Raw genomic sequence first — 6,000 nt, 5'->3', positions numbered from 1 at the left:
AGGCCGATTTTCACCAAGATTTTCCTTATGATTTCGTTTCTGAAGGAAACGCACGGCACCGCTGCTTTCCCGTGCGATGATCTGCCCCGCTCCCTCCCATAGTTCAAGTAGGCAGCCTGAAAGGCAGATCGGCGCCAGGGGCTTTCCCGCTACGGGGAGCCAGCGCGCCCGCCTCCTCCCGCGTGGAGCTGGGTCCCCCGCTCTTCTCGTCTCTCCGGCGTCTCTTCCTCGCCGCCGCAGGGGGGCGCCCCTTTGCCCAGCAGCCGGCTCAGCGTGCAAATGTAAATCTTGGCCATCTGCAAGGTGTCGGACTTGGACAGCTTCGTCTCCTCCCGCCAGGCGGGGATGACGCTGCGCAGCCGATCGAAAGCCCCGTTCAAAGCGCGCATTCGCCGCCTCTCGCGAGCGGTGGCCGCCAGGCGGCGGTGCCTGGCGGGGCCGGAGCGCGAATTCCCTCGGGCGTTCCAGCCTGGGCTCCTTAGCGACACGGGACCTTGGCAGGGACTTTCGCCAGAAAGGCAAAGGCGATCGGAGCTACCCGCAGGGGGGTCCCGGCCCGGGCAACACCAGACTTCCTCGGTGCGGGCGGGCAGCCCCCCGTGCCCTTCTCTCGCACAGTCCCATCTGTGGGGAAACGCTTCCCGGCTTGGATCAGCGTGGCTGCCCGCTGATAGGTGATGCTGAATGATGGAAACTTCCATAGCTGGATAAAAGGAAAGTACAGACGAAAGGAAAATCATTGACTTTTTCTCTCTTTTTATTTTTTTTGTGCTCCGTCAACACGTGCGGAAGGTATTATCTAGATGAGTGCGGGTGGGTTTGTTTATAAATAGTGAGCAGGACACGTGGAGGGAGCGAGGCCCTGGGGCTTTAAGGTCAAGCCATGGAGAATGGGGTCTTTTGGAAAAGGAAAGAAAGCCTTTTAAATAAGTTCATTCAATTTGGATTAGACACTCTCCAGTGAGCGCTTGATGAGTAACGCCAGGAGTCAAATAGACATTAATCCTATAATCTTGAATGTTATAAGATTGGGAGTATCTTCCTCCCTCCCACACACACACACACACACAAAGAGAAGGCAGTTTGTGTTTGTAATGTAAGACTTTTAGAAAGAACCTTGAAACTCAGCAAAAGGAAGGAAAGTAACACTATATTTTGGTAAACGAAAATCTTAAAAGTCAGTGGGACGTTCCAATTTTAGCTGGATCTGAGCCTGGGCCTTTGGCAGGTGGGGATAATTTAGCAATTTTGTTTTTTTAAACTGTATCTTTTTACTGTTCAGCATTTACCAGGAGAGAATGCAGCAGAGCAGTCTAGACCCAAGCAAAGAGCAAGAGCGCTATCATATAACCCCTTTAAAAAGTCATGTCGCCCCCAATTCACGAGGCTTTCTGTTTTGTTTCCAGCATATTGTAAACTTCTTTCAGATATGGAAGGGATGCAGCAAGGAAGCTGATAATAATTCTACAAGTTGGTTGGCTGGTCTGTGTCTGCTTTTCATTTTCAGCTTCTAGTACACCTGCAGGTCCTGGGGGAAGGGCAGGACCACTGGTTTTAATATGCTTAAATCATGCTGACTAGCGAACATATCCGGCTAATAATAATTGCTAATAAAGTCAGCTGTATTTGTTTGTGAAATAGACCTTAGGTATTCCTCATGGACATGATATAACTGTGCATTCAGGTGCCCAATAAAGCACAGAGAGAACATCCTCCATGCAAGGTGGAAGAGAATGAGCTTATAAAACAGTAAAGCTCTAACCTTAACTTTCCTAAACAAAAAAGAACAAACAAACCTCAAAGCATTTTACTTTTGTTCCTCCTACAAAATTTGAATAATCTTTGTTCTTCTTCCTTAGAATTTCACTGATGTTTACTACTTTTGGGTTCTGAATATGCATTGGTTTACTAAGGGAAAAGAGTTTCTGATGTGCAACGAAAGACAAAAGTAAGTGTGTGTGATCATTGAGATAGTAAATATTCAAAAACACTAACTAAGTGAAAAACTCTCATATCTTAAAATGTGAACTGGCGGTTGGAGGTAAACGATGATGATATAGTGGCACCATAAAACATTGCAAAGTGGAAGCCCATTTATGAGTATTTCTGCCTATCTTTAAAAAAAAAAAAAGTTCATGTGATCATTATCTTGACCAGTAACTTGCAAACTGGCATGTGTGCCCACACTGGAGTGCATTTGTTGGCCCGTGCCCAGGAAAGCAGTCATTTTATAACATACACGTGTATATGCATGTGTTATAAAATAGCCTGGCCACGCACACGCGTGCACATATGAGCTCAACTCCCATTTCTGCTGCTTAAATTGTGAGATTTTAAAAGGGGCGTGCACTGCCATTCCCAGTTATACCAGTTCGTCCCTAATTCACCCAGTTACGAGCGAGGTCCTCCAAACCCACGTAGTTTACCAGCCTTCACTCGCTCCAGTTATCCCCAACCCTTAAAACCCCGCAGATCTGCCTGTTTTTCATTTTATTACTTACACGTCATCCATAGCACAAGATTGCGTAACTATTTCCATGCACATCCGAGCTTCATGCCCCACCCCTTTCTGGAATCTTCCGAGGTGTGCATGCTCCGGGAGATGCACACGTATCTCGGCAACTGTTAAAATCTGCTCGGCAGGTGCGAGCCTGACATATTTGCGCATCCCCTAATTAATGTGTGTGTGGGGCTTTTAAAATTCACCTTAGCGTTTATAAAGCAGGTCACAAATGGACCATACAGTCACCTGCAAGGTGACCAGCCTGGCACCTGAACTGCTTGCCAGCCCACAAACCAGAGAAATAGTTCTCTTGCACCTTTATGCTTAGGCATACGAACCACACATGGCTCTTCGGGGACACTGTTGGAACTTTAAAAAAAACCAAAACTACAACACTGAGTAAAACTGAGCCAGTGGCTCCTTCTCCAAAGATTTACAAAACTATTTGAATGTGACTCTTGAACCTGCTGGTAATTAATGGCAAAGACCGGCTAACTGGAACGTGCACCAGTCCTTTCCAAGCCAGAAGCTGCTCATCTCTCTCACATCACAGGGTCAAATCGCCTGCCTCAGAATCTGCCAGCAGTGGCTAGTCACCTGCCTGCTCATCTGTGACAGGTCAGGGGGCTGTGGCGTCTGGCAACAAAAGCAAACAAATGAGCAAATCCAACAACTAAATGTGGGTGTGTGCCTGCCCCCCCTTCCTCCCCAGCCCCTCCTGCACATGTGCTGGCATCCACTGCCTGTGAATTAATCGCATTAGACGCACTTGGGGGCGGCCAGTGCGCCCTTTGATTACTGGCTTCCCAGAGCCCTGTATTGGGAGGCTCTTGAACGGAAAGCAGCAGGCTGAGGACTCAGCAGCCTGGCATGCTTTGCTTTGAGAGCTAATGGAGCATCTCCTGCTCCCACTGCAGGAGGGAGGGTCCTTCATCCCCCTGAAATTCAGAGAGAAGAGCCACCCCTGAGCTGCTGGATCCAGTAAAATGTAAGGAGGCCATGGCTCCAGTGATCGCCATGCATGCCCAGGATGTCTGTGGCATCCTCTCCTTTTAGCACCTTTGCTGCTTCATATTTTATAATTTCGTGTTTAAAGAAATCCCAGTATGATGGATGCTTGGAATAAAGGCTGTAATATGATGTTATAGGCTTGAGGTGGGGGTGAAGTTCCATCCAGTTCCAAAGATTATGAAATAAAGATGAGGACTAAATGCTTCCCTCCAAGGGCAGCTTATGGGTTTGGATTTTAGATTTAATTGCTCACCTTTCGAAGCTGGAGTCAAGGCAAGTAACATTCATTAGTTTCAGGATGCTTAAGTTGGTACCCGAGGCATGGGGGGTGAAATGTCTTGCCCAAGGCCACATGGAGCATCCGTGGGACAGGTGGGATAACTGGAGCGAGTGAAGGCTGGTAAACTAAGTGGGTTTGGAGGACCTCTATCTTAACTGAGTGAATTGGGGACAAACTGGTATAACTGGGAATGGCAGTGCACGCCCCTTTTAAAATCTCACAATTTAAGCAGCAGAAATGGGAGTTGCGCTCATATGTGCACGCGTGTGTGTGGCCAGGCTATTTTATAACACATGCATATACACGTGTATGTTATAAAATGACTTTCCAGCCCACTGGTATAACCGTTAGGTAATCCTCTGCTCCAGTTCTTGGCAACCCTCCTGAATTACTGACTTGAAGTGTAGCTGTGGTCCTCCTGCACTATGCGGATAAACTGAGATTGTAGAGGAATTCTCCACTGGACATATGAATGATCTTCCAAAATCCCAGGAAACAGCCTGCTAAATCATCACAGTGAAAACAGAGTATGCATGAGACTTTGGTAACGTACAGCATCTTGGTGCATCACGTTTTCTTTTTATAAGAAAATGTAATTATACCAGGTCTCTTACCAAATATTCTTTTGAGCACTCATCAGTAATATTTCTACTAACAGTATAAAAGTGAATTTTTAATAGTGACGAATTAATTACAATTATTGGTTGCTCTTACAAAAAATGTAGCTATCTACATTTAATAACTTGCAAATAATTATGAGCTACTTGCTGTTACATTTTGGTTTGTATTTTTTAGCTTGTGCTGTTTTTTATTTATTTATTTATTTTTAACTTTTATATACTGATGTTCCTGTATAGTATAGATATTGCACCGGTTTACAAAGAACTTAACTGTTGCCGAGGGCGAATACAATGAACATGTGGTACAGTAAAAACTGAGAAAAACAATGAACAAAAGGTACAATGAACATGAAGTAGAATAAACAAGCAAACATTGAACGTGTGGTACAGTAGAGATCTACTGAAAATAAAAGTCAAAGGGCTATATGTGATGACATTTCAAAATAAAATAAAAACTTTGGAAGCAGGGCCGTCATAACGGGGAGAACTGGAGTGACTTATAGAAAACAGGTAGGGTTAACTTAGCTAGCGGGCAAGTTCAAAGGGAAGAGACCAAGCAGAAATGCATTAGGAATGAAGTGGTTTAAAGGTTCATGAAGGGACTGAGAGAAGACTACTAGCAGCGTATTGATCAGCAGCTAGGTTGAGGAACAAATGTAGTCTCTGGCTCCCGGTGTATTTGAAGAGCTGGGGGATGTATGGAGAGCAGGTAAAGTTAAGAGGGATTATAGTTGAAGAATTGGTCTATAGTTTGACTTGACCAGTGTGGTCTCGGTGAAAGGATTATCTATCCGCAAAAGCCTGGCTGAAAAGCCATGTTTTCAGCTTCTTTTTGAATACCCAATGGCAGGGTTTTTGGCGGAGGTCCGGAGGGAGTGAGTTCCAAAGGGGAGGACCAGCTGTGGATAGGGCATGCTTCCTTAATGCGGTTTTCGCCGGAGGGGTATACAAAGTGTCTTTGTATCCTCTCCTGATGGGTCTGTTTGAGATGTGTGGCTGTAATTGGAAAGTTAGATTGAGGGGGGAGATATTATGCAAGGCCTTGTGGATCATCATGAGGGCTTTAAAGAGGATCCTGAATTTTATTGGTAACCAGTGAAGGTTCTGAAGGATGGGGGTGATGTGTTCTCTTTTTTTAGCGTTGGTGAGGATCCTGGCTGTCGCATTCTGGACCATTTGTAAAGGTTTTATGGTGTTGGCAGGTTGACCCAGAAGAAGGGAGTTGCAGTAGTCAACTTTAGATAAAATGATGGATTGGAGCACCAATCGGAAGTCTTTGAGATGTAGGAGTGGTTTTAGTTTCCTTAATTCCTGCAATTTGAAGAAGCATTCTTTGGTGGTGGTGTTTACGAATTTTTTCAGGTTCAGCTGGTTGTCGAGCAGAACACCCAGGTCTCTTACATGTAATGCGTGACTCACTGCTGTTTTGGATAGTTGGGAGGAACTTGGGGCGTTGAGAAGCACGTTGTTGATGTCCTGAGTTATTAGAAGGATCTCTGTCTTGTTGGTGTTGAGGATGAGGTTGAGGCTGGTAAGAAGTCGGTTGATTGATAGAAGGCAGCTGTTCCAATGTGACCAGGTTTTGT

General features: G+C 45.5%; 1 long non-coding RNA gene across 2 annotated transcripts in view; it reads left to right on the top strand.

Annotated features, from left to right (window-relative positions):
• Window positions 1-1,857: 1,857 nt before the first annotated feature.
• Window positions 1,858-6,000, top strand: part of LOC115096129 — a 78,585-nt gene continuing 74,442 nt past the window's right edge. For both annotated transcript variants that reach the window (XR_003857985.1, XR_003857984.1), the window contains exon 1: window positions 1,858-1,948. This is a non-coding gene — a long non-coding RNA (uncharacterized LOC115096129). The remainder of the gene's footprint in view (window positions 1,949-6,000) is intronic.

Source organism: Rhinatrema bivittatum, chromosome 7 (assembly GCF_901001135.1).
Source record: "Rhinatrema bivittatum chromosome 7, aRhiBiv1.1, whole genome shotgun sequence".
In the NCBI taxonomy this organism is placed as follows: Eukaryota; Metazoa; Chordata; class Amphibia; order Gymnophiona; family Rhinatrematidae; genus Rhinatrema; species Rhinatrema bivittatum.
This window is presented reverse-complemented; position numbering and strand designations above follow the sequence as displayed.